This window comes from Dermacentor andersoni, chromosome 5, assembly GCF_023375885.2.
Source record: "Dermacentor andersoni chromosome 5, qqDerAnde1_hic_scaffold, whole genome shotgun sequence".
NCBI lineage: Eukaryota > Metazoa > Arthropoda > Arachnida > Ixodida > Ixodidae > Dermacentor > Dermacentor andersoni.
In genome coordinates, this window is record NC_092818.1 from 164534113 (window position 1) to 164557326 (window position 23214).

General features: G+C 45.1%; 1 protein-coding gene across 1 annotated transcript in view; it reads left to right on the forward strand.

Moving 5' to 3' along the window:
* The first annotated feature begins 4007 nt into the window (after window positions 1–4007).
* Window positions 4008–23214, forward strand: part of LOC126531566 (dermonecrotic toxin StSicTox-betaIB1i-like) — a 48705-nt gene continuing 29498 nt past the window's right edge. The window contains exon 1 of the mRNA XM_050179128.3: window positions 4008–4405. The gene's annotated coding sequence lies outside the window, so the exon portion shown is untranslated. The remainder of the gene's footprint in view (window positions 4406–23214) is intronic.

The window sequence follows — 23214 nt, forward strand, 5'->3', positions numbered from 1 at the left end:
TGAGCAGCATTAAGATTACCGCGCACGCTTCCTTCACGCCCACCCCCCCTCGCCACACACCTACCCCTTTGTTTCTACTTGAGCTGAGCTCCCATGGCCGTGAAATCCGACGTGTGAAAATCGGCATGAGGAGCGGGACGACACTTCTAGATGGCAGCGGCCAAACGCCAAGTAACAAAGGCGATACGAAAGGAGAGAAGCAGGGAAAGAGTAACGCTGACAGTCACGTCGCTGACTCGGTAACGATTCCTCGTTCCCTCACTTATTTATTGCCGCTGTTTCTATTCTCCTCGATCCTACACTAGGTTCCTCCGTGTGAGCTCTTTTTGACTCGGTGTTGCTTCAAGTTCGACAAGGAGGCGGTATGCGTTTCGACGGTGGTGGCCCTGATTTTATACAGATCGTCTTAGCGCACGCGTGAGGAGGCGGATGGGGAAGTGCGTACATCTTGTGTTATATTTTCACGTCCGATATAGGCTCGCTCGATACGGGAGCGAGGCAGGTAGCGCACAGCGCTGCAAAGTTGCTCGCTCAATATTGTTACGAGTTGCCCTTGCGGCATAAAGCACCCCGTGGGTCTCGAGCAATAGGGACACGTTTAGTCTCGCGAAGCATTCTTTAAGAACTGTATTTTCATTCACTTGTTGCAAAATTAGGGCCGGACTTTCTTGCTTTCTTTATTATTTACAGTACTTTAGCAAAACGCCACGAATTTAACTACTTACTCGTGTTTGGCCGTTTTGGTCCAGAATTTCCCACGTTGAGTCATTCGCTTCTTTTGTAATGGAATGTGGTCCTTACTTACAGATAAACAATTAATTGTGCTCGAGTAGATGCGTGCAGTCAAAGCCCGTCACGTCACGGTGAACTGGCGCGCTAATTGCAAAACGGCCTCGCAGCCAATTTTTCGTTCTTCGATCTTTAAATTAAATTAAATTATTGGGTGTTACGTGCCAAAACCACTTTCTCATTATGAGGCACACCGTAGTGAAGGACTCCGGAAATTTTGACCACCTGGGGTTCTTTAACGTGCACCTAAATCTAAGTACACGGGTTCTTCGATCTTTCCTGGCTTTCCAAGCATCCTCTAATAAATAAGTATACCTATTTAACGTCGCTTTTGGAGAAGAGAATCATCTCGCGTTAAGCGTCTTTTGCGTTGAATATGAATTTGATATGTTGAATTAATCATTGCTTTTTCATTATTAAGTGTATGTATGGAGATGGCACCTCCTAAAGGCGCCGGCTACTCCCGATGTATTCATTATAGATGATAACGTAGTTAATTTATTTTTAGTGAATTAGCACCTGTTTTAAATTGAATGAAATAAGGTGCGTTCTTCATCGTTGATTGTACTGATCTGAGTATGATTTGCGCCATTTTTGTGAAGCATGTCCTTCAATACGTGTAAGACTGCCTCTTCAATATTTTATATAATAGCGAATGGCATTCTTAGGCTTTGAGACTCTGCTGCTGTCTGCTTCGTAGCCCCTCAAACGTTGCTTACGCATTTCTGTTGTTTTATTCCCCTTACTCCCTTTCCCCAGCACAGGGTAGCCAGCCGGTCTGAGAACTGGCTAACCTCCCTGTCTTTTAATTTATTCCTGCTTCCTTCACGATACAACAGCACGTGTACAAAGTTACCTAATAAACAAATACAACAGCTGCACATTGCCCCCGTTCTGAAGCCAATCAGGACTGTACATAAAACTTAGTCGTAGACCCATGAATTTATATTCTAGGGTTTTTACCTGCCAAAACCACGATTTGATTATGAGGCACGCCGTAGTGGGGGGACTCCGGATTAATTCTGACCACCAGGGGATCTTTGACGTGATCTCCAATGCACGGGACACAGGCCTTTTTGGATTTCGCCCCCATCGAAATGCGGCCGCCGTGGCCGGATTTGATCCCGCGACCTCGTGCTGAGCAGCGCAGCACCGCAGCCTCTGAGCCATCGCGGCTTCCACAAACCTCGTATATGTGCAATTGCTAACGAGCCCTAAGCAATAGAATGACCCCTGCAGATTGTAAGTAAAGGTGTCTTTTGCAATATGGTGTGTCGGTATATTGCTTGAATGCTAATCGCATTAACGCCGAGAGCCATCGTGAGATGGCTGCTGCCGAATTTTTTTTTTCTATATTCATTTTTATATTTCGCGGTTTCGCGTGACTTGTGTTCTATGCAGTCCGAGCTTGTGTGTTGCTGTCCCTTGTTCTCGCAAAACGTAACAATGTACTAGCCAGCGCCAATTTGCACCTTTCTCTTCTCAGCCCGTGTCTGGTTCCGCTGTTTCCACCAGTAGGCATCTGTACCGATTCGCCCGAATGTCATTTCTTGTGGAAGCCGGTTGCTTTCGGGGTTCCTCCAACGACTCCTTCAGCCCTACTGGTCAATTACAGGCCACGCTCAGGTTTTAAAGAAAGCATAACAGCAGTGGTGTTATTACTGATGCTGTGCATCACTACTACTGCAGCGATGTTGACTGGAAAACATAGTGCAATAAATTAGGCGCAGACACTGGCAACCAAGAAGGACGAACGCTTTGTACTCGTATGTTCCTTGTTTCTGCGTCCAGCTTTCTTGCGCTAGGTCTTCCCGTCAGCATTATAGACCAACTATAGCCCAACACTCAGTCCTTCTGTACATGGGGATCTTATCACAATAGTAGTGATGTTCTCACTACAGCACAACCGCAGTTACGTTATCAGTAGTTAGGAACTACGCCTTGGGGCATAGATAAACTTGGCCTCTATAGTCACTGCCATATGTGTGCGTACGACGAGAGGCAATAGCTTTAAATTGCTCTCCGAGTGCCGAAAGCTTCCTGATGATAAGTTTCATAGCTGCAGTTATATTCCTGCTCTCATCTTAGCGCGCGCGCGCGCGCGCGCACACACACGCACACACACACACACACACACACACACACACACACACACACACACACACACACAAAGAAACACTCAGTTGAGGTCACTTCTTTAGTACGAGCTTCTCCATCCTTGTTATCATCGCCGAAAGCCAAGCAGAAGCTTGTGCGCTTACACAAAACACACCTGGGCATCGTCCTAGGTCGCTGATTGCGCTATTATAACAAAGATAGGTCCAGATTCGGGAGGAATTTATAGGAGGCCACCTAAGTTGAAGCGGCTGCGTCCTGTCTTTCTTCATGCCTCCGTCCTCATGGAGAATCTTTCCATTGCTTTAGCGTGAACAGCTCCCCCTACCCCCGGAAAAAAAAAACGTTTATGAGTACGCTTCGTGCCGAACATACGCACGAATACCGCTTGATCCGCCAGCATTTGTTTATAAGTTGGCCTGAATTGTAGCTTTTATTTATTTTTCTCTGTTTCCGCACAGCATGCATCCTGCAACGGACTTTAAATATAAGGCGATGTTGAGAAATCTTACAAGCATTCAATTCTCTCATATTGGCTCTAACAAACTCAAGAGAGCAGCACAGGCTTCACTTCACTAGCAACAGTTACCTACGACGAACCACATAAAACGAGGTGGCGTACGGAAACAAGACCGGACTGGTATCGACAAGTATCAATAAGTCCCTCAGCTCTATGTACACACGGAAGAAGCATCTCAGCTCCCAGCCAACAATCATCGGGAAGCATTCCTCTATCGTCGTCCCTAAGCGTAGTCCTAAGTGTTTCGCGCGCACAGCAGGCGCAGTCTGATACGTAACGGAGGAACATTCTCGCCGAAGCTTCGCCGAAGCGGCCTCTCGCTGTCCGACTAGCCTGCTAAGAATGCCGAAGAAGGTGCCGCCGCCGCTTCTGTGGGGACAGGTTCGCCGAAAATACAAGGGGTGAAGCCAACGGGCGCTTCCACCGCCGCAGAGCAAGCAAGGAAGGAAGGAGGCGAGGAAGGAAGGAAGAACGATCAACTACGGATGGGGGGAGGGGAGCCGATGAAGCCGTTGTTTGTCGGCCATGCCACGGTGGGGGGATGACCGAGGAGGAAGACGAGGAAGAGGGCTGTGGCGGAAGGAGGAGGAGGACGCGCGGCCGTGCGGCCACGGAGGAGGCGGCGGTGGCCTTGGCCTGCCCGTCTGGAGCGGCAGAAAGAGCATCACCACCGGCCAACAACACGGAGGATACTATATCTCGCTCGGGGCAAGGGACCTGCAGCGACGGTCCGCATCGAATCGGCCGCAGCGTGTGTCGGCGTTGCTCGCCAACGTTTTCGTCGCCCGCCAACAGTGGTCCATCGCCCTTAACCCCTACACCGGAACTTGGCGGCGGTGGCTGGCCACGACACCGCGTGGGTTCGCTTTAGTGCCTTCCAGCCAGTGATTCTTCCTCTCCTACAGCATTTTGTACTGCCGGTGGTTGTTGGTGCCGGCGAGTCACGACCGCCGTCTACTCGGCCCGGAGGCGTGAAGACACGTACGTAAAAAGCACATTTGCACGCTCCGTTCCCAGTAGACCTACGTTTATTTTGCTACGGGGATTTAGCCCTCGGTAAAACGCAGTCCGTTCAGGAAGCCGAGATGTTGCAGGCGCTTTTGATTGCACGCGTGATTCTGACGGGGTGTAATGCGTTAGATCGCCCCTTGATAGAGGCTCTGAAGCTTGACTAAGACTGAAATATACGAATTCCGCACCACCCATGAGAAAAAAGTATATTTAAGCAACATCTTATTTAGCAGTGCAAAAAGATACCCCGAAATTTATTGTAAAATTCATGTATAGAAATATTAAGAGGACGTGGGCAAGGTCGCAGCTGGAGCCGTTAAAGCGCGTCTCCTAGCTACCAGAACACGAGATGTAGACGCGTGACAGAAATGATGCGCGGGAGCTATATATCTTATGCCCTGCTGTCCCGCTGCTTCTATCTTCTGCCAAGGCAAAGCAACGTGCTGCCAAGATGCTGACACCGACGCTCGCTGTAATCGAACGTTCCGGACGCGACGCTCTCTATGTACCGGTGTCGCGAGTTGGTCTATCAATGCATCGTCGCTGCCAACGAAGTACGCTACAGCTCTTTAATTTACCGCGCTGACCCTAATACATCTGGGACAGCGTCCGGCTACCGCTTCTGGTCTTTCTGCCGTTCCCAAGTCGTCGTCGTCGCCGCTGAAGCATTTTTTGTTCACTCACCCATTTATACATGCTTCTTTTTCCCCTCTGACACTCTTCTCTCTCCTTCACCTATCCGGCGGTTGCGGAAACACAAGCCGCGTGATGTTTTCCTACAAGGCGCGGGCACCGCGTCAGTGATCCTGCTACGACCGTGTTCCTTGTGTCTGAACGCGAACGGTATTCGACAGTGGCACGAAAAGATGATGCGGCCGTGACCTGCTCCCGAAGTTTTTCTTATAATGTAACAAGGCGAGCTAATTTGCTGCTACAATGCCTAATAATAACCCGCGAAATTTTCGCACTCTGGCGTGAAGCTTGTATGCCATTGCTGCAGTACCTAAAATGTGTCCGAGCTACTGTAGCACCAGAATCTGAACTGTAATCAAGGCCGCTATGCAGTGCTTTTACGTGTCGTCCCAAGGTGATCATATGTGATGGGGATTTCTACTTATTTGAGTCGCTCTTGAAATAATCTTGATTATACACCTGCGCCATTCCTTACAATCTAAGAGCCTGAAATCTAGGCTCTTGGATAAGATACTTTCGATCACCAGCTGAAATTCACTGGAGTGGAACTTGTGTAGCCGGAATTACAGAACGAACTCCCACACCAGGAGGCACAGAAGATGGAACAGGACGCAGAACATCGTTACGTGTTCATTCCATTTTCAATGTTTAATGTATTCAGTCTATATTGCGCTTAAGCTCATGCTGGTGCTGTGTTTGGCGTCATGTTACCATTCCCGAAAATTGTGTGTTTTAGCCTTTAGGCTGAAATTTGCCCGCGATACGAACCTGTGTGCTAGCTGTGGTTGGGGACAGGAAGGCAAATCTCGAGTAACAAGAATGGAAGGGCAGGATGGTTGCCCTTGTCCGCTCTGTTTCTTGAGTTCTGTGCCTCAGCGCTTAACTTTTATCCAGGAAGATTCGAAAGTTCCTATCTCATGTAGTAAATATCCGCTTTCATGATGCGCATCTCCGGATATAATTCTTTGAAACTCCAGCTTCAATGGCACTTGAAAAGGAATGAGTCTATCCGCTAAGATTTACATGGCTTTTTATGGCGTTAAAATTTTTCACTCAATGGCAAATGACAATGTCGTGCAGATTCGGCGCAAGGAAATTGGTCACGTGCTCTGTGACCGTACGATATTCAAAGGCCCCTAATCTAAGTAGGTGTTACTGGAAAGCCGATCAAATTTCCTTACGTGCTTGACTTCTTGTGTCGGGGTCACACCGTCGGCGTGCACGTTGTAAAGCACAGCACATTTAACCAGCATATTCTACCGCCATTCGAGTGTGTTAGCAGTTGTTGTCGGTGTTGCCAGACCAGAATAACAGACGGAAGTCACGTTGGTATTAAAAAAAAAAATTGCCCTGGCATCGGAGTCACATAAGAGGCAGGCTCCTGCGGACATGATTACTTCACGGGCCGAGGGAAGCTCTGCAGTTTCGTAGTCGGAACATAGCTGAAGTGCACCTGGTACTGCGGAACCACTTTGCTCGTTCTTTAAGTAGTTCTCCTGTTTAGAAATTATTTGAGATGTCTATTAAATGTTTAGACAGCATACTGCAGCCTTGTTCTCAGTGCTTCGAATTCATTTTAGAGCGGCATGATAGCAACATGCGGTACTGAAGTACTTCATGGAAAAGTACATGAAGGCATGGCAAGTGAATAAGCGTTTTATAAGTGTCTGTAAAACTCTGTCTTTTCCAGCTACTTTCTCACGTTAGCTATATTATGCGGCAGTTGAACTTTTAATATATAAGAAAACATGTGGGGTACAGTCGAGTTCCAGAAAGACGCATGCGAGAAGAACGGCGATTCCTCTCGTCGCCTTATAGAATGGTGGCACACCACAGCGATAGTTTATCTACGCAATATATGTACCAACAGATCAAATAATTTCTGTGCCTCTTGATGAGTGTCAGACAAAATTTCAACATACTAGACATCACAGAGCAGGGGAATAGGGCAAAACTGTGTGGATATTTATTAAACTTCGAACGCAAGAAGTTCTTCGCACTGTCTCTTGTTAAAAGTGCGTTCGCAAAATATCAGTGTTTTCTTGAGAAGACGGGCACTACATATCAGCAAGTACGGGGTGCATGCCTTTGCTGGCATATTGCGGAAAAAGCCAAAATCCGTGAACTTCACGTTCGTTAACTCCTCAGCAGCGCCCAAATAAACCAAAAGCTTCGAGACCTAGCATGAGAGTGCGTGCAGCTATGAATAGACTACTGCCAAATGTAGCGACACCCCCAGTGTTTTTTCTCTTTTCTTTTTTTCATCACTTAGCCCCTTTTCCCCTACTTAGGGTAGCAAACCTGACTTGCATCTGGTTGTCCCTTCAATTTTTTTTCTCTCTCTCTGCACCGCCTACAAAGATTCGGTATATAACAAGGCACTGAGCCCCGTTAACACGAGGTACTATCGCGTTCAATATGATCTGCAAAACACGAGCTGCAGCGACGCTCTCAAGAAAAAAGTGAAAAGGGTGCTTTCATTTGTGGAATTTGAGAGAAAACATTAATTTCTAGTGACTGTTGGTAGCGGAATTTCTATTTAGGACTTTAATTTTGTTACAAGAATTTTCGAAAGTTCGGAAGTTCGAAAAACAGATATAGAAGCACCAAGTTTTCAAATTAATAACTCTATCAAGAGCAGATATCTCGATTCTGTAAAGAGCATCTGTAAGATCATTCAAAGCGGACAAATTCGATATGCCAATTTATATCTCAAGTGAATTCGTCACGTTGGTTACAAGGGTTCTGAAAAAGTTGTATTTCCATATTGCTAAACTTTTTGAAAATCATGTGTGATGTATCAATTTTGTCCGCTTTAGATGTACTATTAGATGCAATTCACAGAATTGTCATATTATTTTTCATTGCTGAGTTACGGAGTTGTAAACTTGATAATGTCGTTTTCAGAAAATTTGCGATTATTGCCAATTTTTAATAAGAATTGAACGATCTAAATCAAAAACTTGAAACCAACAGTCACTAGATTTTTAGTTTTTCTTTTGAATGCAACAAACCTTGTCAAATTTGGTGCAGTGGTTGCCGAGAAAAACGAATTCTGCTTTTACATATATTTAGACAGGAGCACCAGAGCTAAAGCTTCCTCTTAAGAGTGGAACGCGATAGCATTCAAAGATCCCTGACTGCTTCTAATGCTTCCCGGCATCTGCAGCTCAGGTAACCGTAATGTTTACCGGTAAACGTTGGCCGCGAACGCTATGCACGAAGGCGGGCTTTGTGGTAGAAACACGGCCTCTTGCGTGGATCGATCCCGGAGGTAGTGCACAGCCGCGCTAAAGATATTACTTGTTTTTTTAGGTTTCTTATATTGTTTGAGACTTTTAACATTTAAGTCTGAGAATATTCAACATAAAAGGCATATGCTGTCGGTGTTTTGTTTCATGAGATTGGTTTGTGGGCTGCCATTCTCAAACTTCTTAAAATAACTTTGTCAAGATTGTAAGGCAAGGTGTGAGCAACATTATTGATAGAATGCTGCGGCAATATAGCCCGCACATACCGCATGTCATATAGCGAGGCGCGACATTATAGATATATATATATATATATATATATATATACGGAAATTATCGCTCACGGACAACTCCGCCGACACCGACACCGGATGTTCTGCGACACGGGGCCCTAAACGCTAGCGCGCTGGAAAACAAGAATAGTTACAAAGCAGCTAAGGACCTACTGGCTGCTTTGCGGGCTACGATATTATCGCTCCACGAAGAAAGCAGACAGCGTAAAGCATGGAGGTATGCGCATTTCAGGAATGGCGAAACTCTTTCCACCTTTTTCTCCAGAGAGTAGGTGCGGCCAAGAGAGAGAGAGAGAAATGAGATACGCGAAAGGCAGGGGTGTTAACCGGAAGTTAGACATCCAGTTTGCTACCCTGCACTGGGGAAGGGGTAAGGGGAGACGAAAGACTTGCATGTTGCAGCTCATAGCTCGTTGGCGCGATAGTACATATATAGCAAAAGACGCACCAACCGCCATCCTTATTGGCTGATGCATCTTATATAAACCCCAGTTCGGTCGTGTACCCCTGACTGTAAATGCTTTCAACGCGTTGGCTGCGACGGCACTTAGTCTGTCTTCTCTTTTATTCGCGAATCGCGTGTCGCTAAAGCTTTTGCCGTCGAGTGTACATTTGGACAGCCGAAGCCTCATTTCGTTAACGGCACTGCTCGTAGAAGTTTTCATCGCCAAGGTGTAGCTGCTGCCTGCAAGCGTTGCCGGTATACGTTTCGCACCCGCGACCTGCCCGATGAGTGGAACATGTTACAGTGGCGGTGCTTTGGCCCCCGTTAGCTTCTGTCAAGCAGCGGGAGCTGCTGATAGGCCCGACGCGGCGTCGGGGAGCCACCTTTGGAGCGCGGGCCGACGTCACGATCGAGTCATTGTTCGGAGTCGCAGCGCGTGGGCTACTTTCTGCGCGGCAGCAACATCGTGATTCCTCCCCGAGTGGCAACACGGCATATAGACGGGGACGCGCGTCGCAAGTAGCAGGAAGAGTCAGCTTCCACCGGAGGTTGCAGGAGGCCGACCGGTGCCTGCCACACCGGGCAAAATCAGAGCGCGGGTGAGCACGACGACCGCATTGGCTGCGGGCCACCCTTCGCACACTGCACGACGGGGGCGAGAGGTGAACACACACACACACACACACACACACACACACACACACACACACACACACACACACACACACACACACATATATATATATATATATATATATATATATATATATATATAGAGAGAGAGAGAGAGAGAGAGAGATAGAGAGATAGAGAGAGGAAATATTTCATCCTTCGTAATGCGCACGCACTGCTCAAATTCCAAAGTTGATGATTTATGTATTTTAATGGCACAAGGGTGACCAAAGAGCGCCAAGTAAACCATTATTAATGGGTATTCGATGGTAGAATGTGGCAAATGTGAGAGTTTTGAATCAGAATTGGGAATGATAGGTGTAAGTTGGCTTTAGAGAGGCCCTAAAGTTAGTCAGTGTGAGGTATTTAGCATGTACAAGTAGTAAAATAATGACAATGACTAGTGGTGTATGCTACGAACATAAAGGTTCTACTACCGAGGGGTGATGTAATAAACGTATAACAGCAGCACTCGTACGTCACCAGTGAGCTCTTAAACGCAAGGGCCGGGAAGCACGTGCTTTACAAAAATGCTATCGCAGCAACTTATGATGAGCTACGTAATTTCGAAGGTTAGGTATGAGCAGTAGAATGAGGGACAAGTGCAGTCAAACAAGAAAGCGGAGCCAGTTGTTTGCATGTACTGTAGGACATATCGCGGTGCCAAATTTAGACAGGGCTAATTAAGGAAGATGCATTAAACGCTGAACTTCAGCCATATATAGTTTTAGACTATATTAGCGTACAAACGACATATGGACGATAGAACAGACATTGTCAAAGCGCTCACTTATAACATTCGTTTAATTTCACAGTATTCGTTAATTTACATAAATATCTACATTCTACGCTTCTCAATATAAGCACGCGTTGGAAGTGAATACTTTAGCTGTGTCTTTTTTCTTCCCCTCTTCCCCTTCCCTTACGTAGAGTAGCAGGCCAGATGCTCCATTATCCGGCCGACCTCTCTGCATTTTCCAGTCATTAAGATACTTCTTCTTCTTGTGAGATAATGGTCTAAAATGGAATACTAACAAACCCAAACTTACATTATTTCAACTGTATATAGTCCTCCAAGCAATGAAAGAGAGACATATCTTGCCAGATTCTTTTCGACAACCACTTATTGCCTCCTCTCTAAGTTGTTAACATGTATAATTCAATTTACCTGCTCTTAATTCGCAACCTTCGCAAGGCGATGAACGTTACTGAAGTTTTTCTTTTTTTTTTTTTGCAAGTTTCGAAGCATCGATTACAATGAGCAGAGAAAGAACAAGAGTGCCTTTGCATGGAGTGACAAAGACACAGTTGTTTATTACTGTTTTGGCGAAGACTCAAGAAGCGAAGCTCAATATTATTGCATACCTTATCTTCTTGTTCCTTTCCCCGTAATGATAGGATAGAAGAGAGTTTCAAATGGTAGCACAGCAATCGCGCGAACACATATGTACAAGGAATATAACTAAAGTGGAATTGATGTATTTTCAACACTGTATGAACTCTTTCATAACGAATTAGCTTCACTCAAGCCCGCGACAGCTCTTCGTATAGAAAGAAAATTAAATAAATTATGGGGGTTTATGTGCCCAGACTCCGATGTGACTGCGCGCCATTGCGGAGCCGTATGGATTAATTTTGACCGCCTGGGTTTTTTTTAACGTGCATTGAATATAAGTAGACTAGTGTTGTTGATTTCTTTTTTCATTTTTTTATTGCGCTTCTACCGAAATGCGGCCGCCGCGACGGGAATCGCACCCGCGACCTCAGGCTGGACTACCGCGGCGTGTACGAGTATATCGATAGAAGAAGGCAAACCATTAAGACAAAGGACTCTGTTGTACTCTGTTGTTAGCAAGAACTCGCGCAGTGAACTGAAGTTATGTTCGTGCCACAGTGCAACGAAAGCGGCCCGGCAGGAAGCTTTGCAAAAATTTGAAAAAAGTAAATAGACCGTTTAAAGACAGAATCGCAACGCAAAAGTAGGCTGTAGATCTTGAGACGATAAGTGCGGGGTAAGCAAGGAAACAGTGTGTAGACAAATCAAATGTTTTCTTTTCTTCTGAGGTGACCATCGCAACCAGAAAAACGAAAACAAAGTGAGAGAGAGAACAACACAACAAGAAGGAGATGGAAAAGAAAAGGCGGGAAAGAAAGACGTGTTCACTGCATTCCGCTTTCTGAGCACGTAGACAGCGTCTACAGCGCATGGGTGCATATTTTAGCGAAGTTCACTTTTACAGTGCTATCCTGTGCTTATCTAGAACACGTTTCTCTAGCCGTACAATAGATCTTCGCCCACCGAACTGCATCCGTTATCAGTAAAAGCCACTGAACGAAATGCTGAAGTAAAACCTACGCGTGTTCTTATCGCGAGGCGCACTTAGAGTTGTGGTAGCCTCTCACAATTTGCCAATTTCGAACGCCTTCTTCTCTCTAAACGCATGTTTAAGAAAGGCCATTTCAAGTGACAGTTGCAGGAGGCAGGAGACAGGAGACAGTTACAGTTTGCACCTAAATGGCAAGACGCGATTAACGCATTCTTTCAGCGCGCCTCGAGCGAGATAAACGTGACTCGCTGTGCGAATGTGAGAATGGCTGTCGGGTAAGACTGAGGTCAAGTTACTAGGATCAGTGAACTGAACCAGGCGACATTTTTTCTCTCTGGCGAAGAGCTCTCTTCCTGTGCGGGCGCGGCTAAAGAGTCCAACGTAAAATATAAAATGGTCGGAGTTGCTTGCCTACTCTCGACTTTTATGCTTCTTGATAAAATGTCTTTTATTTTTTTTTAGACATATGATGACCTTTTTTATTTACACAAGCCTGGCACCTCTCAGTTACCAAGGATGATGACCAAGGATGACCAAGGATGCGAACGTCTATTATACGCTGAATTCTATTTTGACATGTTATAACAAGCAGTCATCGATGTATGACTTCGACAACAGCAAGTTCTTCTCTGCGCCGAGTTAAGTTGATTGCTCTCAACTATTTATTTAGGATCTAAAGCAGAGCGTACGGACAACGTCAGCACGCGCATACATGACGGTAGCAAACGTGCTTGGTTTATGCGGTCGTTTCGTTCGCATATGAGCTTTCATCCGCGTGCTGGCAGTGGACACAGTACGAAAGGAACTTTGTCGCTGAAGATACTACCATTTATTAATGAGTTTGAGTATTCTTCTTGAAGCTCATCGACGGGGATTAACGGAAGCAACGATCAGCACATCGCCATAAGACTACGTACCGATGTGGGGAAAATACTAGTTGTTTGTTGTGTCTGGAGCGTGGTCTAGCAGAATATCAAAATATGTGTAAATGCCTTAATAACATATGTTATAAGGAACCACCGCGAAGGTTCTGCCACCACGAAGCGCAAGCTGTGCAGCTGATGATGATATATACAAATGAAGAATATGTACAATATTCTTCATCTATGTATGTATCTATCTATCTATGGATGATATGTAGAGATCATGGAGATGAAAGTCAGGCATGTGTTGCCCTCACAGTATTGCTAAACAAGGTCCCCACGTGAAAGGGACGCTGCTGTCAGGAAAACAGCAAAAGAAGCTGCAATTCGTGTACCATGTGCAGCATCAATAAAGAGCTGCCGCCATTGTGAACGGTGACACATGATGCTGCGGAAGTGGCAAAGAAGCAGGAGAAAGAAACTCTGAATCATAGAACAAAATAATTTAGCACTAGCGACCGAAGGGCTAAGCATTCACAGTGATAGCAAGGTCTAGCGTTGCGCTTGGACTGCTCAGAATGTAACGCAAGGTAACACGACGTAACGCCCAAGGCAGCTGGCCAGAAGGAACAGCTCCTCAGCAGCTCTGACAACGCTGGCGCCAAGAGGAGAATCAAGTAACAACCGTTTTTTAATAGCGCGATATACGACGAAGAGGCACAGTACAGAGAAGTGGCTTGCAACCAAATGCCTTATTTTCGAAAGCGGCATATATAGGCATGGGCAAGGTTACACGCAATGAAAAAACAAATACCAGCAAATAAAGCATTTGGTTGTCAGTCAGCGCTGTGTCCACTGCCTCTTTCCTTCGTCCTTTGTCAAGCTATTTAAAAAAAAATCGACCGTTTAACAATGCTGTACCAACCAGATCAAGCGAACAAACCGTAACTGATTCCGGCCCGTTAAGGAAACAAAATCGTACATAGCTTATAGCATACATCGCGTTCCAAGCAGCCTTCACTTTTCCGATGCTATAATGTTATTCGAGCGTATAGAGCTACAGAATGCGAGGAGGCTCATTTCTGTGGGACGGCCAGCTTGTTTTAATCTCCACCAATACGATATATGTTGCCCGACAATAGCCTTCTTCATTCCCCTCGAGGCCCTATATAGTTCAAGCGCATCGGCAATGGAATCAACAAGACCTCCGTACAATGATGATTGAATACCGCCGCTGCCATGTTAAGGTCTTCACCTTGAATCCGGCTTCCGTGCACGAACCAGTGCGTACGCGTCCGAAGCACGCGCGGCTACCCGGAAGCAGTGGGGTGCCACCTCCCTCCTCTCCCTCGCTCCGCATATAAAACCGGAGCTGTAGATTGCTCGGCCAATTGCAGGCGGGCCCGATTACGCGTGTGCGTGCAGCAGAATGAGGTAATAATGGAGCGCGCGTAGATTTATCAGCATTTTGCACAAACTGACATGACAGAGCTCTTTGTTTATGAGTGCGTGTTTGTAGTTCAGGAGAGACTAGCAGGTCGCGAGTTTCTTTTTCTGTGTGTATTGTTGGGTGCGTGTGAGCGTGTGCGTGCGTGTGGGTGTTTGTACGTGTGTTTATGTTTGTCTGTGGGTGTGTCTGTCACCGCTCTGGATTACGTTTTTCTCATATTCGACTACTTTAGACGGGCTAAATCGCTACAAAAACTGCCGCTCACTTTTTTAATATATACTTCTGCCTCCGGTCTTGTAACCTTTACTGAGTTATTTGCTTTTCTTTTTCTACCTTTTTTTTTTTGCTTTCGCAAATTTGGAATTCTCTTGTAACGCGTATTCATGTGTTACAACGGCGCATATACGCGGTCTTATTGGCGACTTCTGGCTCAATGTACTGGTGTACAAGAAATTGGTCTCACGCTTCAGGCACTCTTTCCTGTTTTGTGCACCACTGAGTGTGCTAAAGGTTTTTTAAATCACGTTCTTTCTTTTTTTTAATTCCTTAGGCGCGGTAACTAGTACCGCTTCAGGTTAGCCGTGTCAGCTCTACGTACAAGCACTGATGCTTGTCCTGTCAGCAACAAAAAGAATGATAAAGCTTCTGTCTCTTTTCAATTTTTTTTATTCGGGAGTAGCACGCCAACCAAAGTAAAACAGAAATATCAACCAATAGCAGTGAACGGGCGGTGTTGAGTTTCAACACGTGTGCGGTTTTATTACGAAAACGCGTACGTTACGCAAGGTTCGTTCTGGTTGACCTTGATCCTTGCGTGCGTGAACGGGGATTCGTGAGACAGAGAAATGCGCAACGGAAAACGCTGCAAGGAATCCGTGTGCGGCTTCCGCCCTTTTTTGTGCTATATATCTTTTAAATCTTGTTTTTATTGCACTCGTGAAAGAAATGGAGGGAAGGGGGAGGGGGGGAGTCAACTCCAGACACGCTAGCAGCGTCGCCATGCTGTTCCGGGTGCGAAGCAGCGTAAGCGGCCCGCGCGGGCAAGCCCCGTTTTAATTGATGCCCATCTCAATTTCATTTATGATAGCATGACGTGCGCTGTCTTCCCGCGCTCACAGTGTGTGAGGTCGCCCTTGCACCCGTATTCAGAAATACATCTTAACTTGATGCCCATGCTTAACTTCACCTACATGGCACCTGGCGTGAACGTGCCCGAGACTCCATTAAGTTTTCTTCGGCGCGTTCACGACATGTGCCCTTTAGATTAGGCCAAGCACGGGCTTCAAGATGCATTTCTGAACATGGCGGTAAATCTGCTTTGTTGTGGATGCACGACACAGTTGAAATAGTTGAAATAGAGCAGCAGCCCGGAGCGTCTGCTTTAGGAAAAGGACACGCTCCCCGCCACCGGCGCTCCTCGTAGCGCCAGCACTATGACCACGAGCATTCGCGGTAATCGCATGAACTCTGTTTGTCTGTGTCTTTGGGTGCGTATCACCCCGTTTGTTTAGTTAATGAGCGAATGCTTACTGCAGCTTATACTGCTCCTTAAACTACGAGCCTTACTAAAAGCTACGAGACTGTAATAGTCTGATACCTCTATACTGCCTTCAAAACTGTCGCTTTCGGGCAATACTGTGACTTTTTTTCTTCTACACCGCAGCTATTGCACTTCAAAAAGATTGAAAAGTAAATAACGCGCGATTGCGATAAGGTCATAGCAATGCCTCCGCCTTGTTATTTTCTTTTTCTTTCGATTTTTTTTTTGTCAAGCGTTATGCAACATGCCGTGCACAATTACAGCACTTAGCATAGCTCCAAATAAACGAGAACTCGCTATAGTAACACCTCGTATTGCAAAGCTTCATTTATCGTTAACTAATAGACCAGAACCTGTATTCACAATAAGGGGTTTTCGTTCGACCTAATCGTAAGAGCGGCATGTTCGTATTAGCGGCAACAACGCAGTAAACTTTCAATATTTCAGAAAGCACGTCCAAAATGCAGCGCCATATTAGTGTTGCCGACATTCAGCAAAATATAAAACGTAGGAGCGTTATATCGTGTCAACCAACAGCGCACGTCGATTTAGAAGGAATTCAACACACGTTCGAGGTGCACCGTTTGCGTGCGTTCATTCCCGCACTCGTTGAGGTAACACTCGGGAGATAAAAAAATACAGAAACCCGCTAAGAACACTCCATGTTGACAAAACCTGTCGGTATCGAGATGTTCACTTGCTGAGCGATAACGGTGTGCGGTCGGCGTGGACTTGAAAGAACAAAACTGTCACGTGCCAGACGCAAGCGATCCTCGAACACTGCCACGCACACGTTGAAAAATTGCATGGCCAAATTCGTCGAACACCGCGGAGTATGTGTGCGTGCCCGACGGGCACTGCCTGATAAGAAAAGCCAGTGTACAACCAGTCCGCGTCCTCGCATGCTTCGGGCAAATGACGTAATTCTACACGGAAAATTTTTTTAACTCTGAAGGTATTTTTTTTATGTCGTTTTCTTCTGTTTTTTTTTCTTTACAAAGCATCTTATTTACTAGTGAAATAAAAATACTTACACAGCGCATCCTTCAGCACAGAACTGCAATCTTTCACTTCGAATTTAAACGTCATCTTCAATGAGAATGCAGTTCTTCTCAAAGAACCCTTAGTGGTCCCATTAGGTACCCACTGCTCTAACAACAGCTACATAGCCAACTATATCAAGGCAGAGTAGCATTTACTCTAGGAGCATTGTACGATCTATTGTGCTTTCACTGTCGCAAATGTTACTTGGATCAAGGGCACCTGAAAACACGGGGAGTATTGAGCATTCCGTATCCGTCAGCAATATGGCTATACAGTGACAGGTGCTAAAACACCCAGCTTCGTGACCAGATGAGGAGCGCCACAAATGAGTTGGAACTACTGTGGAGGGACATGTGCAGCAGCGAAACTAAAATGGAGACCTCTTCGCCGATACGGTCTTAGTTCTGCTACTACGCAACTTCAATGAAACGGCGATTTCGGGCTGGTAACAATGTCAAGTTAAGACAAGAAGTAGTTATTATGATATCTTTTTCCCCTGTAGATATTACTGCAACAAAGGTTTAGCAGAAGGAAGGGTTGATGCTCCTGATGCGTAGCGAAGTGATATTACCATACTTCGACGACACTGAATCTGAGCGAACGATGCGTCACACATGCTATCCTCACACACGGTGACGCCCAACTATTCCCAAGCGGAGCTGCCGCTTACGTTTCTGGAAACAGCAGCCCGAGCGCAGCCAACAACCTCGCACGCTTGCTGCACCAGCTGGGTTCCAACTAGTAATTCGTAAAACTGTAACGGTCGCAATGAAGCAGCAGTTTAAGCAAATAATTTTCTAACGTAGATTGCCGCACATAATGAGCACTTTCTCGCACAGCAGGATTTCGGAACTTCAAGATTACGTCTACGACAAGCTTCAAGGCATTCCAGCATATATTCTTCGGACGGCGACATAATTAAATCTAGTACCTAACCTAAAACTGCGGTGAACGCCATCTCGCGATGAATGTCGAAGTTTGTGCGATAAGCAATGAAGCAATGCAGGGACACACCGCATTGCCACCGCCGAAATGCGTCACACATTAAGCGTGTACGTATGGAGCCTGTATACCCTCACGCGCTTTTCCTACGGGCACGCTGCGCCGTCTAGCGGCACTGCCAAAAAGTCGGCGCGTGGCGCGGGTTTCTTTCCACCCAACAGCGGACATATATTAAACGATTTGTTAATTCAATAAATAACGTCCCATACCAAGTGACCCAAACTCGCGCCAAAAGAGTTAATTGAAGACGGCACATGCCAAGTGCTACATACCCCGTGACCCAAGTTAATCCAACGGTCGGTTTAGAACCCGCTTGCATCAGCGGAGCAGCCGAATGCTCTACCCAGTTGACTACATAATACGCTAAGGTACAAACAAGCTGGCGGGAATATGTGGTAAGAGACCCAGCCCGACAACTTAGTATAGTCCTCTAAATGTGCGTGAATGATAACCCTATGTATGCTAATCGTATTAATAAAAAGTACACTGACATGTCCTTCGCATGTCCCAAGAGAGAGAGAGAGAGAGAGAGAAAGGGTGTAGAGAAAGGAAGATAGATTAACCCGGGGTATTTCTGGTTGGCTAGTCTGCACGTGGAATGCGGTAAGAAGATAAAAACATAAGAAAAGCGTAAGGGTAAATGAAGAGAGACTGCAACAAAAGAACTGGGTAGACTCTACAGCGATAGCAGGCAACGTGCTCGAAGTCGATCATGAAGGTCCGTAGACCTCAGGAACTTGAGTAGCGCAAATATAGCCTCATGCGCGGAGTTTTTTCGAGAGCACTGGCGGATAACATTGTTTGATTATGGGCGATCATCCAGTCTACATCCGACGCTATGCCCATCAATTGCCTCTCGGCGCTATGACGCTGGCAGACACAGAAAAGGGGTGTGAGCGCTCGTAACAGCTGCGTTGTATGTGGGGCTATATCGGCCATTCTGATAAGGAAGACAAACGACATTGAGAGTTTTATCAGCTGATTTTTATTTCATTTGAACTGAAGCACCATTGTACAGGACGGAATTCCATGAAGCTGACCCGAATATGACGCGAGTCGTGACATCAAGCTGATAGGTAACAAAACCATATATATATATATATATTGGTGGATCACCTGCCTCGTGGAGTGACGTCATCGGCATCAACAGTATTAAAGGACCATCGATATATATATATATATTGGTGGATCACCTGCCTCGTGGAGTGACGTCATCGGCATCAACAGTATTAAAGGACCATCGAGACACGGGCCACTTCAGAGGGCACGGCACTCAGCCTCTGGACAGCATGTCTAAGCTGCTGCTGCTGCTTTTGCAGGTTCGTTTTCAATATGAAGTTCCATGTTTCCGTAGCGACAACCGTTTTCTGTTAGTTCTGCCGTGCCCTCGTAGATTTTGTCAGACTGCTGTCGATTGCTGGTCGATGTTGCTACTGCTTATAATGTCGGGTGATATTGAAGAAAACCCTGGGCCAACAACCGCCCAGCTATTGCAGATGATACTAGATAACCAGACTGCGGCTGATAGTGGTTTGAATGACATCAAAGTTCAAATTTGCGAACTGAATGCAAAGATAAACAAAGTATCCAATGCACTAGATGGTATCCAGGAAATAAAAGCCAGAATAGATTCTCTTGAGGATACCGTGCGGTTACAAGCCAAAAAACTGGTCGAGTACGAAAACAGGAGCAGACGCAACAATATTCTCGTTTTTGGTGTCGAAGAAAGTGCCTCTGAAACAGACAGTGATTTGAAAAAAGTAGTCATGGAAGAGGTATTTCAGGACAAGTTCGGCATCGACGTAAAGACGATAGAAAGAATACATCGCCTAGGCAGGATTAAAGACGGAAAAAGGAGGCCGGTTGTCATGAGATTCTATGACTATAAGGAAAAGGAGCACGTGATGAAAAACTGCTACAAACTGAAGGGATCCTCCTACTCAGTCAGCAATGACTATGCACCAGAAACGGTGGAAATTCGAAAGAAGTTATGGGAAAGTGCTGCTTTGGAAAGAGCTAATGGGGTGAAGGTTTCACTGATCCATGAAAAACTGAAAATAAAAGACAAATGTTACATTTGGGACCAAACACGAGGACAGCGTCAGGAGATAGCGCAAAGCAGGGACAAAGCTGCCCGAAAATTACACTGCTTCTCTGCAACTACTGCTTCGGAGGGCGCTTCTAATTCTAAGCAGCACGCATAGCTACGTCTTCTTTTGTTGAATGCACGGAGTATTGCAAATAAGATCACAGAACTTGAATCTATATTACTCTCTCATAATCCACACGTAGTTATTATTACAGAGGCGTGGTTGAATAGTTTAGTTCCCGATGACTGTGTTGTTCCTCCAGGGTATAAAATATTCCGATGGGATAGGGGCTCAAGAGGTGGGGGCGTAGCTGTAGCTGTGAAATCATCAGTTAGGGCAGAAAGAATAGACTGTAGTCTTTCAGAAGCAGTGTGGTGCAAAATCTTATTAAATGGCGTTGCGTTCGTAGTGGGAGGCATATACAGGGCCCCTGCTACCACGCCTGAGTTCCTGGACGAATTAAACGCTTTTTTGTGCACTCAGTTGAATAATAATACAAGGCTAATAATGACTGGAGATTTTAATTTACCCCACATAAACTGGAAAACTCTCTCGACCGGACATACGGAAGTTTCGAGTGCTGAAAAACTACTGGAAATTATGATTTATCATAATTTACGGCAAATTGTTGAAGAAAATACACGAGAAACTTTATATTCTAAGTCATTGTTAGACCTTGTGTTCCTATCTTGCAAAATAGCTGCTGATAGTGTGGCAGTTGAACCAGGAATATCGGACCACAAAATGATATCTGTCGATATACCAATCGATATACCCAGTCGCCGGCGGTTACCTGCTTTTAAACTTATAAACGACTACGCACGGGCAGACGATACAACAATAGTAGATAACTTAAGTCTATCATTTAGTGAATTTGAACTTGCGTCATCTAGTGAATCTGTAGAAGAATTGTGGCAACGTTTCAAGGGAATCGTCAAGCAGTGCGTAGATAAATTTATTCCTACCCGCATGAAAAAAACAAAGCAGCATAGTCCATGGATAACTCGGGAAATAATACACTTAAAACGCAGAATAAAACGATTACGCAAAAATAAACAAAACCCAGCCCAGGTGTGCAATTTCCGTGCTCAACTAAAATTAGCGTTACGGCAATCTAAGGAAAAGTACTTTAACATAACGCTTCCTGGGTTCCTGAGATCTTCGCCACAAAAGTTTTGGATGCACTTAAGGGATAAAAAAGAAGAGATACACCAGATAAAAAGCGGATCTCAAATGATCACGGAAAAGACGCAAATAGCAGACTGCTTCAACGTATTGTTCCAGTCAGTATTTACGAAGACGAGAACAGAGCAAGGAAACAATGAGCGCAGTGAATTGGCCGCCTGCGCAATGCGCCCACTAGAAATCACTCAGGCTGGCATATTTCAGCAATTGCTTACGCTTGATGCCAAGAAAGCAAGCGGGCCAGACGAGACCCCAAGTGAATTTTTACGGCGATATGCTGAATGGGTGTCATTTTACTTAACTATAATCTTTAGAAAATACTTGGAAACCAGTTCACTACCTCAAGATTGGCGTAGCGGTGTTGTGATTCCTGTTTTTAAATCCGGCAGTCGAAATCAAGTTAGCAACTATCGTCCCATATCGCTTACTTCTGTGACTTGTAAACTTATAGAGCATGCAGTAGCAAAGCATATAATTCTTTTCCTTGAAGCTAATAACTTTTTCTTTTCGTCACAACATGGATTTCGAAGCGGATTATCAACTATATCGCAACTCATTGAGACGGTTCATGATTTTTATCTAGCTTTGGATGCCTGCGAACAAATTGACGTCATCTGCATAGATTTCGCAAAGGCCTTTGATAAGGTACCGCATGGTAAATTGCTTTTTAAAATCCAGAACGCAGGTATTGCTCCAGACGTTGTGAACTGGATTGCAGCCTATTTGAGTGGTCGTGTACAATCCGTCCGGATTGAAAACATCATGTCTAATCCACTAGAAGTATTGTCTGGGGTTCCACAAGGGTCGGTATTGGGGCCGCTATTGTTCTTGATTTACATCAATGATATTTCCAGTGTTCTGGAATCACCTGTTAAAATGAAACTTTTTGCCGACGATTGTTTGCTTTATACAACTGTGGCAGATAAAACAGACCAAAGGAAAATTAATCGGTGCCTCCAAGGTTTACATGACTGGTGCATAAAATGGGGAATGCAAATAAATTATTCGAAATCGACGTTTGCTCATATAACAAGAAAGAAAAATGTGCCTTCCTTTGACTATAAAATCGGTGATAACTCTTTGTTGAATGTACGTAGCTTTAGGTACTTAGGGGTGATCATTAATCATGACTTGTGCTGGCGCCACCAAGTGGAGGAGGTCTGCTCTAGGGCTTACAGGAAACTGTTCTTCTTGAGAAAAAAGTTGCAGCATGCACCAACACATTTGAAGCTGATTGCGTACAAAACCTTTGTTCGCCCGGTTTTGGAGTACGCCTCCCCAGTTTGGAGCCCTCACCAACTCTACTTGCGAGATAAACTCGAAAAAATTCAGAGAACCGCGGTGCGTTTTGTTTGTTCGCGTTATCGGAGAGCCGATTCTGTAACACACATGTTGAAATGTTGCGACTTGGAATTGCTAGAAACACGACGAGAAAAACAACGAATGAAATTATTTTTCCAGATAACCAGAAATCAAATAAGAATAAACAAAGAAACATACATTCGCCCCCTTTTAAAACACAGTGCGCGTTTAAACCACAGTGCTAGTGTACAGCCTTATAAAACACGCATTGATGGTTTTGAATACTCGTTCTTTCCTTCGTCTATTAATATATGGAATGGCCTTCCGGACTGCACTGTAACAGCACAAAATGTTAACGAATTTTGTAGTCTATTAGAATTGTATTACAGGCAACGGGATAATTGAGACCTGATCATGCTTACTGTTATGCTGTGTATATTTGTTCATCCTGCCTGTAATTTGTGTTTGACAATGAAGTATAACGTTGTATTGTCAATGTTGAAATTTCAATTTTTATTTTTTTCCTCTCCTGTAATGGCCCTCAAGTGAGGGCTACAGTATCCCTAAATAAATAAAAATAATATATATATATATATATATATATATATATATATATATATAT